Genomic DNA, 12,571 nt, shown 5'->3' with positions numbered 1-12,571 from the left:
CTCAGCAGTGACAAGGATGTGGGCTGTGACTTCATCACATGTGTCCCTGGCTGTGACATGGGGAATTCCCCTATACCTGATTTGTTGAGAACTTTTGTCATCAAAAGGTTGATCTTTTTCAAATATCTTTAAAAATGATTTATGTGCCGGGCGATGGTGGCACATGCCTTTAATCCCAGCACTCGGGAGGCAGAGGCAGGCGGATCTCTGTGAGTTCGAGACCAGCCTGGTCTACAGAGCTAGATCCGGGACTTGCTCCAAAGCCACGGAGAAACCCTGTCTCGAAAAATCAAAAAAAAATGATTTATGTATTTTTATTTTATGTGCGTGTATATGTGTATGAGGGTGTCAGATTTCCCCGGAATGGGAGTTACAGACAGTTGTGAGCTGCCATGTGGATGCTGGGAATTGAACCCAGGTCCTTTGAAAGAGCAGCCACTGCTCTTAACCACTCACTGAACCATCTCTCCAACCCCTTAAAGTTTTTGTTTTGTTGTCAAATATCTTGATGATCTTGTTGTTTTTGTCCATTTTGTTAATGTGTATGACATATTTATTTATTGGGAGCTGGAGAGACGGCTCAGGGGTTAAGAGCACATGCTGCTCTTGTAGAGGACCTGGGTTCACTTTGTATTGGGACACTCAAAACCATTTGTAATTCCAGTTCTAGGAGATCTAACACCTCCTCAGTCACCTGCCCACACATAAAGACGAAAAGACACACATATACAACAAAATAAAAATTTTAAATAATTTATTTGTTTTGGTCTTATGTATAAACACCCATACTACTGTTGCAGAGGACCCAGATTCAGTTCCCAGGATCTACACGACAGCTCCCACCTCTGCAAGAGCGATGGGTGCTCTGAGCTGCAGGGTCTTCTCTCCAGCCCCCTTTCACGGGCTTTCTGGAGGAGAGTTCTGGCCTCTCCTTTGTCTTGCGGAAAGAACAGTTTGCGTATTTTGAGGGGCTTGGGTCAGAGGTGTGGCCACATTTGCAGCCAGAACACCAAATAAGTGTTTTGTCACGGTCATCCAGATCAGATTTTTTTTTTTTTTTTAATGGAAATGGGACGAGACTAGGGAAGATGTGACCAATGGGAAATGCGAGAGGAGAGGGCAGGCGGAGCTGTAGTTACTGAAGTTCCTGAAGACTCCGGGAGGGGAAAGGCCGGACTGGAGCGACAGAGAGCAAGGTAGGCACCCTGAAGGCAGAACATGATGACTTGGGGGTGCTAGTGGGTGTCTGGGTGCGGGCGGAGCAGGTGGAACTCCTTCTCTGGCCAGTCACTTGCAGGTGCTCTTCCCTGCTGTCTGTTTGGGTCAAGCTTTGCCTTTGTAGAGAAATCACAGTAAGAAACCACAGGTGCCTTCATGATGGAGGGAAAGTAAGAGGGGAGGCACTGCCCCCAAAGCCCGGCACAGTTAACAGTCTGCTTGCTCTGTGTGAGAGAGCCCGCCGGATTGACCCCGGGGAAATCACTTGACTGCTTCGCCCAGCCATATGACCAGCAGCTGAGACGCATTAGCCGGATTGTGGCTTTCTGTGGAGAAGCCTGGCTTCAAAATCGGGTAGGGTAGACTGCTTTCCAAGAGACTCTTTGGGAAAGTGTTCCTAAGTAGGCTATTTTAGCCTTTGCCGGTTCTCTTTGTTGTGACATTAGACAAAAAGTGACTTTGTAGACGAGGAGGTGTGATCCCAAGTTGTCAGTTGTTGTGCCTTGGCAACTCCAGGCTAAAGGTTTAGAAAAACACACCGGGTTCTCCTCTCCTGCCTCAGGTATGGTTTTTCGTCTGTTCTTGTTTTTTCTTAGAGTGGTTCCTAGGTCTGCCGAGCCAATTTCTAGCTAATGAAACGGTTAATTGTGTTAGGTTTGAAAGTGCAGGCCCCATCTCAGAGGTTGGAACGGGGAAGCACTGAGTGGAAATGGTCTCTTACATCAATCTTTCCGCTTTGGGGCAGTTTGGTGCTGGTGGCTCTCCAACTTGTCAATGTCTTCGTTTCAAGGGAGAAGCCATTCCTGCCCTCTCTCCATGCCTCTCCATGTTGTCTTCCTTCCGTGCATGTTGGAGACCAAACTTCCTCTGTGTGGATGTGTTCCGGTACTGCTGAGTGTGGAGACTGGTGGGCGACCTCAGATATCCTCCTCTGTGGCTTCCACCTTTTCTTTTGTTGGGTTGTTTGTTTTTTGGCAAGGTATCTCTGTGCAATGCTGGCTGTTCTGTAGACCAGGCTGGCCTTGAACTCTCACAGAGATCCACCTGCCTCTGCCTCCCGAGTGCTGGGATTAAAGGCACGCGCCACCACCACCTGGCTTTCATCTTCTGTACCGAGACAAGGTTTCCCTTGGAGCCCGTGGCTCTCTAGTTCGGCAATGCTGGCTGACCTGCAAACCTGGTCTCTGCTTCCACAGGGCTGGGATTACAGCGGTCTACTCCCATGCCCACTTTTTATATGAGTTCTGGGGTTGGCATTCGGGTCCTCAAGTTTGAGGTGGCAATCCATCTCATCACCTGAGATTCTTCTTTCTTAGAAAGAAAATGGCTATATTGGTTTTTGGGCCCGTTCTTTGAATCTCTTTTAACCCCTGACTGCGTTCATTAAAAGTTCTATCTATGAAAAAGGTTCCAGGGGCTGGAGAGATGGCTCAGTGGTTAAGAGTATTGCCTGTTCTTCCAAAGGTACTGAGTTCAATTCCCAGCAACCACATGGTGGCTCACAACCATCTGTAATGAGGTCTGGTGCCCTCTTCTGGCTTTCAGGCATACACGCAGAAAGAATATTGTATACATAGTAAATAAATAAATATTAAAAAAAAAAAAGAAAAAGGTTCCATCCTGAGATACTGCAACTTAGCACTTGCATGTGAAAATTATGGGGAAAGGTGATCCAACTTGAAACTGACGTGTTGAGAAGTTCCGTAATATCACCCTTTGAAGGTCTGCCTTCCCAGGACTGGAGAGGCGGCTCAGTGGTTCAGAGCACTGGCTGCCTTTGCAGAGGACCCTTCTGTCTGATCCACAAGTTGCAGGTAGAGAGAGAGAGAGCCCAGGACTGGGCCTGGAGTGGGCTCTTGATACCTCGGCGCCCACACTCAGTGATACACCTCCTCCAACAAGACCACGCCTCCTGATCCTTCCTAAACAGTCTGCCAACTGGGAACCAGACGTTCCAATATGAGCCTCTGGGGATCATTCAGACCACCACAAAGTGCTTAGCTGGGCTATACCACAAACAATACAAAAGTCGTCTTACATCCCTGCAAGTTTGGTGTCATGCAGGCCCAAAGTTACTAATTACACTGCAGTAGAGTTAGAAACCAACAATAACAGCAAGCTAGCGTCTCCCAGGCCGGAGGAAAATGAATGGGTGGTGGTGCAGCTCCTCTGTGCTTCTGCAGAAGTGAACTCAAGGCACGCCCATTCGGTAAACAGATGCCGATAGACACGCAAACAGTGAGTTCTTAGAACCCACATCTACATAGGAAAGGTGGAGCAGAGGAGAGTCTGCCAAGACGCGGTCAGAAGTGTATTTGATCAGACCTCGTCCTCTAGGTAAGCTTATTTTCATTCCTTTGGATTCATTTATTAAAGACTATGATATTCGGGGGTAATTGAATATGTACTGCAAACTTACAAGTGGAGAGAAAAACCTAGAAGGCAGATTTAGTGATCCCTAATGACAAAGGCTTGGAATTCTAATGTCCCATTCATGCCTCTATGAAAGGAAATCCTGCCCTGCGGTCAATGGTTATACAGAGCTGTGTTACCATCCCTTGGACCTCTCCTGGAAAAGTAGAATCAAGTGTCCAGGGTCCTTTATTTGTGTCCTCGGATGTCACAGAGAAAAGCCAGATTGTGTCCACCTCCGTGCATACTGAATACCTTGAACCTTCCTTACGTGGTAGTGGCCACCCTTATCAGACCTGCTTGTTGTTCGCTTTTGAGACACGGTCTCACTATGCCTCTTGGTCTAGCCTGGAACTTACTCAGTAAACCAGGCTGTTCTGGAATCTCCTGAGTTCTGGGATTAAAGATATGCTCCACCATGCCTTACCTATCAAAGCTAGGGTTTTTATATGTATGGATTTTTTTCACATATATGTACACGTCTGGTGCCGTTAGAAGCCAGAAAAGGATGTCAGATCCCCGGAAACTGGCCTTACAGATGGGTGTGAGTCATTTTTTCCACATTTCTATCTCTGTGGAAACTGGAAATCAGACCTAGGTCTTCTGCAAGAGCAGCAAGTGCTCTAAGCCCCTGAGCCACCTCTCCAGCCCCAGGGCTCTTTTTAATGATGCTCCTCAGAATCTTTTCACATGACTGAGAACCTAATAGTTTTTTTAAAAAAGAATTCTATTTTAGTGGCATTAAACATCAGATAATAGGTCGATTTTCTGAGCCTATTACACTGTTTTTTTTTTTTTATCATTTTAAAGAACTGGGTTGAGCCCACTGGTGGTGGCACATGCCTTTGATCCCAGCACTTGGGAGACAGAAGCAGGCAGATCTCTGAGTTCAAGGCCAGCCTGGTCAAGCGAGTGAGCAAGTTCCAAGACAGCCAGGGCTACACATCTTATCTATCTTGGGGGAGGTGGGGGAAGAACTGGGTTGGTGCATGGTAGAAATTTTTACAGCCATGTTGGGGTAAACTTGTGATAGGTGCACCCCCTGTCTTCTCTGTTTTGTCATGGGCCGGTGGTAGTGCCAGTTTTAATGCCAGCACTTGGGAGACAGAGGCAGGTGGATCTCTGTGAGTCAGTTATGTCGTGGTGAACCCAAACCAGGGACCCAGTTCCATGGGAACTTACTGAGAAGGGTCAAATATGCAGAAGCTTGCACGGCCTCTTACTGCGTTTCCAAAGGAAAGCACTCGTGTTGGTTGGCTGCTGATGTCAGCTTTGGGGGAGAAAATCTGGAAAGGTGGGACAAGAGAGCCAAAAGATGAAGAAGACGGCCGATGAGCCCATGGCGTGATGTTGGCTGTTAAAATGCTACGTGTGTTGGGGGCAGGGGCTTATGTGTGACTCAACAAATGAAAGCCAGCTGGAAATGTTGAGTGCTTTGAGCAGCCACCCAGGACCTAAAGAGCCCGTTACCATGGCTACAGAACAGCTCTGTTTGATGTGCTTGATTAGGGTGTGAGGGAGGCCGCCGCGTAGTGAAGCTGTGTCTGGTCCCCCAGAGCAGCCTTTGTGAGCATCTCTGTGCCAAGCCAGGGGTGCAGCTTGACCTTCAGGGTGGGGTGCTGAGGTAGGAGTGCTGCATGCGGGAACTCGGCACAGAAAAGTTATGTTTTGTACCTTACGTTAAAGAAGCCAGATTTGATTACAGCATACTGGAAACACCACTCCTTTGTAAAACCCAGTGAAAATAACGCCCTGGTGGATAAATGAATGGGTACAGAAAGAACAGGGTGTTAAAATACCCAGAACCCAATTTTCTCTATGGATGAGAAAATGTAGAACCCTCATCTCTTTCTTATAAAGTCAACTCTGAGTGAGGTCCTGTATCAGCTTGGGGTTGTTTGTATAACTGCTTTCATCACATGAATAGACATATAATTCACATTTTTCTCGGAATAAGAGAGCATCATTGTCCCTTCATAGAGTGAAGAGTTGCTTCTTGTTCTGGTGCCTTTCCCAAGCGGGTGGCTCATGTAAGTCCATGTTCCGAGAGAACCAGTCTGCACAGACTCCCCACCTGGGCTTCCGAAAGGCGTCGGTGTTGTACAGTGTTGGAGACTCTCTTTCCACCCTTGGGTCCTTCAATGCCCTCTGCTTTATGGTACCATCCAGTCTGGCTGCTGTGGCAGAAGCGCTGTCTCTACAGCGGCCTAGGAGCTGGTGATGTCTGGCATAATTAATAACCCCTACATTTTGTAGCTGCAGAGCCTGTGACTCGCACATGGACTTGTAGGTAGCCTATCTTCCAGGAGGCGTCAGTTGCTCCCCTAGTTCCATGCTTGGAGAGTGTTTTCTCTCATATCTTTGAGGAATGTCATTTCTTAGTGTCATTCTCTAGTTTGGGTGGGAAGCACCCGGCTTACAGGCGAAGATGGGGTTCACGCCCCGAGCTGCCTGGAGCGAAGAGCCACTCACGGCTGCGAGCCCTGAGCTGCCTGGAGCGATGAAGCTCTGACTGAGTTGATCCACACTCAGCCACTTCACTGCTCGCTTTACCCAGGAGGGTGTGGTGTTTGTCGCTCTGTAGAAGATCCTGGCTCCTGGCCTGTTCTTCACCATCTCCCTTGGACCCACAAGAGAGCAGCCACCCACTGGGAGTGGACTTGGCACATTCTTCATTTTTATCAAATTCCTGGAGACAGCTTAGCTTCAGGGTGTCATGCCCAGCTGTGAGCTGGCATTCTAAGACAATGCCACATAGCTGTGTGCATTGTGAGGCTCCTTCCACATTATTTAAGCTATTACTCAGGAAGACAATCAACCACGCCTGTACTCTACACACAGAAAGCTGTGTCCTCCCTCCCACTAGAGTGTATGTAAAGCGAGAGGTACTTGTCTTAAACGGTTAGTACTACACACCCAGCATTCTGGGAAATTCCCTTAATCCCTGTGACCCCCAAAGAGGCTTTGGCAGTAAGTATAGAAAGTCCTCTTGAGGAAGTAAATGAATGGTCCACACTGGGGAAAAACAACAACAACAACAACAAAAACCCCTACCATTTCCTCTGAGCCATGAAAACTGGTCCTCTAAATCTACTCAGGAAAGGTCTAATGGCCCCTCCCCTGTCGCTTGGGCGCTCCTATTACCACTTCCTGTTCTTCAGGGTCAACTGGGAAGGGATGGCAACAGTTTAGAGTCCTTGGTGGACACTGGAACTGACAGCACCTAAGTTTTCTTCAAGCTGCTGCTTTTCCCCACTTCATGTCTTTCTGAACATTCAGGTACAGACTGAATTAATAGTAAGAATGGGTTTTAGGACTGAGACTATAGCCCCAGCAGTCGAGGACTTACTTAACATGTACAAGGTCCCAATTTGATGCCGAACACCACTAAAGGAAACAAAAGATTTTTTTTTTTTAATTGCCATCTGGGCATGGTGGTACTCACCTTTAATTGTAGCACTCAGAAGACATAACAGGGAGGTCTCAGTGAGTTTGGGGCCACACTGATATATGTAGCAAGATCTGTGTCAGCCAGGGCTACACAGTGGGACCCTCTCTCTCTAAACAGCAGCAACCAAACCTGCACTCATTGCCAGGACATGGGCAAGATGGCTTACTGGGTAAAGAAAGATACTGCTGCCAAGCACGATGGCTTGAATTGGTCTCTGGAACCCATGTGGTGGAAGGAGAGAACTAACTTCTGCATAGTTCCCCTTTGACCTCTACACATGCCCCATTCTCATAAAATAAACAGAAAAATAACAAAAACCTCTATACTGCTAATAAGTTGCAATGATTGAACACTTGAACCAATCACTTGGCTGAAATCGTCCTGTGAGCTCCCCTAGTCTATAAGTCATGTTTCTGAGCTTAGGAGGCCGTTAGGACAGTTGGCTTTACCTGTTGATTTGACACAACCTAATGCCACTTGGGCAGAGTCTCAGGAAGGGATGGTGAAGATGGAGTGGCCTGTGAGACGGTCTGAACTGGATTGTCTTGATCACCTTAGTGATAGCCGTTAAAGCATCCCTTGCGGCTGAGCCCTGCGCTGCAGAAGAGTGGAGGAAGAGCTGACCGCCAAGCGTGTGTGCATGCATTCATCCCCTCTGCTCTTGACTGTGGGTATGGTGTGCCCAGCTGCTTCCAGTCCCTGTCATGGTCACTTTCTGAAATGATGGCCTGCTATCTGGAAGTGTGAGCAAAAACATACATGCATATACAGATGTGTGTGAGCAATAATACTTAATGAGAAAAAGGGACCAAGGAGGGGCTTGTGGGAGGGTTTGGAGGGAGAAAAGGGAAGGGAGAAACGAAATAGTTATAAAATAATCTCAAAAATTTAGAAAAAGGTAAAAAAGCAAGCTAAGTTTGCCTGTTTGTCGGTCTGTTTATTTCAGAGGCAGAATGGCTGTTGTCTCGTTTTACAGCGTAAGGGATGAGGCTCCTTCAAGAAGACCAGGCTATGGAAAGCTGAAGTAGGAAGAAGAGTTAGAATTTGGAGCCAGGCAAACAGACTCTACGGGGAAGGCACTCTCTCTGTGTTATCAATCTGTGCAGGTGTAAGGACGATAAATAGATAAAAATAGCCACGTCTGGTGCTGTCTGTGGCGTCTGGCAGCTGCTCCGCAGTGCGTCCCTCTTTTGATTGAATTTTCTGAGACCAGCTTGCTATGTGGCCCAGTAATCCTCCTGATTCAGCTTCCTAAGTCTTGGGGTTACAGGCGTGGTCTCCTCTCCGCTCTCCCTTTGATTTGAACTGAAACCAATTTCCTTTTTCACTCTCCGGAAAACAAGTGTTTAGAATTTTTGTTTATTTTGTTTTTGGTATTTGGGTACTAGGAATTAAACCTAGGGCCTCACATCGCTAGTCAGGCGCTCTACCCCCCCCCCCCCCCCCCCGATAGTCTCAGGGTCTTTTTCATTATTTATTTTGAGGTGAGGTCTCACTAAACTGCACAGGCTGGCCTGTCGTTTCTGTCTTCCTCGTGCCTTAGCCTTAGCCTCTGGAATAGCTTCAACTCCAGGCCCCACTTTTTTTTTTTCTTTTTAAATAAGGAAGCTCTCCGTCTTGCAGGCACTTATCTCACTGTGGTTGGTGTTGAGGAAATGGGTGTTCTTTGCTTTCTATTGTTAGTCTGATGAGAATGAGGGTGGGGAGCACTTCGAAAAATATTTGTGTAAGGAGGAGAGAGGAGGCACTGAGTGGGAAGTGTCCTGCTCTCTCTGGAGCCGCCTGGAGCTTTCTGACCCTGCAGGGGGGCCGAAACAGTCCTTCCTCCCGGACTTGGATCTGGGGGCCCCGAGGTTCCATCAGGGCTGTTAGGTCGCACAGAGGTGTGGGACAGCTGGTAAAGAGACTGCCCAGCCTGAGATAACCTAGTTAATGGGCTGGTTAACTTTTGTCAACCAGACACAAGCTAGAGACATTTGGGAAGAGGGAACCTCAGCTGAGAAAATTCCTCCACCAGGCTGACCTGGGGGGCCAAGCCTGTGATGAATTGTCCTGATTGGTGATTAAAGTGGGAGGGGCCAACTCACTGTTACCCACGGGCTGCTGGTCCGGGGTGAATAAAAAGGCAGACTGAGCAAGTCTCAGAGCCCATAAACAGTACTACTCCATGGTATCTGCTTTGGTTCCTGCCTTCAGGGTCCTCCCCTTGAGTTCCTGCCATGAGGGGCGCGGGGGGGGGGGGGGGGGGGGGGGGAAGGGGGGGCACGACTCTGGACTGTAAGCTGAAATAAAGCCTCTCCTCCCCCATCTTCTGGTCACTGTATTTATGACAGCAGTAGAAACCTAGGTAGGACAGGCTTGGGTCTGCAGCATCCCGACTGCCTACCTTCATTGAGGGAGGCTGAATTAGTCAGTCAGCCTCACAGAACTGTGTGTGTATGCACATGTGAAAACCAGACACTGGCGTCAGGTGCCCTCCATCACTCTCCAGATCTCTCACTGACACTGCAGCTCACAGAATAGACTAGTCCTGCTGACTCACTGTGGGCTCTGGGGACCCTTCTGTCTCTACCTCCCCAGCTCTGGGCACACAGATTTTTTTTTTCCTGAGGATCTGAATGCAAGTCTTCATGCTTGCATGGCAAGTCCAGTTCACCTCTTAGAGGAGTTCTCATAAGCATACCCTCCCACCCCTACCCCTGCCCCAAGCAGGGTGGCTTAGTATGGGCAAAACATTGTGCTGGGATCTCCACAAAGAGCATCTTATTCTGTCCTCAGAGCAGTTGTGTGAAGTATGTATTATCATCTCTCTCTTTTTAAGAGTTGTTGTTGTTGTTATTATTTTGCATGCATGGGTTTGTGGCTGTGTGCGGTGTGTGGAGAGGTAAGCAGAGAGCATCAGGTTCTAGAGCTGGGTGTACAGGTGGTTGGTTGTAGCTGCCTGGTGTGGGTGCTGGGAACCAAGCCCACCCAGGTCCTCTGTAAGAGCAACAGGTACTCTTAACCACTGAGCCATCTCTCTAGCCCCTTGGGTTTTATTTTCTTTATTTTTGTATTTTGAGACAGGATTTTACTGTGTAACCCTGATGGTACTGGAACTATCTCTGTAGACTGGGCTGGCCTTAAACTCACAGAGATCTACCTGCTGCTTCCTCCTGATTGCTGGGATTAAAGACATGCACAATACCAGTAGGCTTATTTTTTTAATTTAAAAAATAAAATAAATAAACAAAATACAATCAGTATTGTGGCACATGTCTTTAATTCCAGGAGGCAGAGAAAGGCAGATCTACGAGTTTGAGGTTAGCCTGGTCTACACAGTTAGTTCCAGAATGGTTAGGACTGTACAGAGAAACCCTGTCTGGAAAAACAAAATAACAACAACAACAACAAAGGTAACAACATCATCAATAAAAATAGTCTGGCCAGATGGTGGTGGTACACACTTTCAGTCCCAGCATTTGGGAGGCAGAGGCAGGTGGATCTCTGAGTTTGAGACCAGCCTGGTCTACAGAGCAAGTTCCAGGACAGCCAGGACTTGGGAGGGAGGGTCTGATTGTATATTAAAAAAATAAAATATAGGTATACGACTGACCAGCTTTTCCCAAATTAACATAAAGAACAAAGGAAACAGCTAAGGTCTTTGCTCACTTGCTTTGTTGAACTAGAGCCCCTTGGCTGCAGGTGGAAACCCCCATTCCTTCCCAGATGACCTGAGTTTATCTGGATCTGCTCGTGTTTCTGTATATCATGGAGCCAGGCATCTATCCCCAGATGGTCCTCGGTTGGAGACATCATTAATCCTGTGTCCTATGTGTCTGCAAGGAGAAGCTGTTGACAGCCACCTCCCTCAGTAAAGTGTCACCTTCATATCTTCCAAACAGAACTGCAAATGTTTGTAGAGGCTCTACCCTTACTGACAGTGCCAATCATGTCTGCAACATGAGGCCAGAGGTCATGAGGTCAGCTATGGCAGCTTGAGGGGCTCGGAGTTTTGGATTTTAGGGAGAAAGGTGAGTCAGTCAGTTGAGGGTTAGGCAGGGGTAGGAGAGGTGGCGGGCTTGAAGATGAATAAAGGTCCTTGCCTGAGATTTATTAATTCTATGAATCTTTGCTAACAGCCCCACAGGAAGCACCTAGTGTTAGAGCCCAGTACCTGGGTAGGCAGGAGAGTGTGAGGGAAGGGAGCAGCAGGGTGGGTGTGGGCGTCTGATGTGCAGATGGATGAATGGGTGAACACTGCCTTCCATGGCAGGAAGAGGTGCCCAGAGGTGTCCAGAGGTGGAGAGAGAGAGAGAGAGAGAGAGAGAGAGAGAGAGAGAGAGAGACTGTAACTGTGTAGTTCTGGCTGGCTGGCCTGGAACTCTATATATACCAGGCTGGCTTGAACTCACAGAAGTCTGCCTACCTCTGCTTCCCTTTGATCCTGCTGGAATCAAAAGTGTCTACCCCCACCCCTACCCTCACCATGGTGAGAGACTTCTTGACGCATTTCTCTTTGGACAGGCACCGCGCTTTTGCGTCTGCCGAGAAGGTAAAGTAGATAACAAATGTTACTGCCAAGAAGAGCCCCTGTGGGTGGGGATTGCTGCGGGAGATGAGTGTTTTCAGTTGATCTTGAAGAATTTTGAGCACTTCCTGTTGTAGACAACCCAGGTGGAGGTGGAGTTAGCTGTGGGGTTATGGTTTCTATTCCCACTATGGAACCCACTTCCTGAGAGAGTGTGACAGCTAGGAAGTTTGACCAATCAATAGGAAACAATGACAGAATACGCAGAAGCCATCAGACGGATTTGATGTGGGTTAGTGAGTTAGTCATCTTGTTTCATGTGTGTGTCTTTCTCCAGCCCTCTGTACCCTATCTTTTGAGACAGGGTATGCCTCTGAATCCAGCGCTCACCAATTAGCTAGGCTGACTGGCCTCTGATTGGGTTACAGACACGTGCCTGGCTTGTCACGTGGGTGTCAAGGGCTCCGAACGCAGGTCCTCATGCTTGCACAGTAAGTGCTTTATAGACTGAGCCATCTGTCGGGAATGGTACATGTACTTGAACATGAATAAGACAAATGAAATTGCCTAAAATCCACGTGAAAAGAGGGAGAGCTGGGACCTAGCATTGAGAAGAGGGGCTGCAAGCACTGAGCTCTGGAAGTCACCTTGTCCCAGCTGTCTCTACACATTTTTTCGTTGAGACAAAATCTCAGCTCAGTTGGCCTCCAGCCCAGAATCCCCCTGCATGCCTTTCAAGTTCTGGGGCCACTGGTGTGCAGCACCGAGCTTCCTTCTTCCCTTTGCCCATGTGTGCTTTTCTCTTTTCTTCCTCTTTCTCTTATTTTTGGAGACAGTTTCGCTATGTAGCCCTGGTTGGCTGGGAGCTCACCGTAGAGATCAGGATAGCCCCCAGACTCAGGGGCAATCCTCCTACCCCTCCTTCTGGAATGCTGGATTGCAACGTGTGCAGCACACCCAGCTGTCCCTTCTTTTGTTGC

General features: G+C 48.1%; 1 protein-coding gene across 2 annotated transcripts in view; it reads left to right on the top strand.

The window, feature by feature from the left end:
• Positions 1–12,571, top strand: part of Rab27a (RAB27A, member RAS oncogene family) — a 49,574-nt gene that overhangs the window by 17,355 nt on the left and 19,648 nt on the right. Inside the window, exon 1 of one of the 2 annotated variants that reach the window (XM_041679930.1) lies at positions 3,506–3,555. The exons of the other annotated variant lie outside the window; for it this stretch is intronic. The gene's annotated coding sequence lies outside the window, so the exon portion shown is untranslated. Of the gene's footprint in view, positions 1–3,505; positions 3,556–12,571 lie in introns of those variants that run through there. 2 annotated transcript variants of the gene reach the window in all.

Source organism: Microtus oregoni, unplaced genomic scaffold (assembly GCF_018167655.1).
Source record: "Microtus oregoni isolate MIOR12 unplaced genomic scaffold, Mior012 000032F_ref0000030, whole genome shotgun sequence".
Taxonomy (NCBI): domain Eukaryota; kingdom Metazoa; phylum Chordata; class Mammalia; order Rodentia; family Cricetidae; genus Microtus; species Microtus oregoni.
The sequence above is the reverse complement of the archived record's forward strand: the minus strand, read 5'-3'. Positions and strand labels throughout refer to the sequence as shown.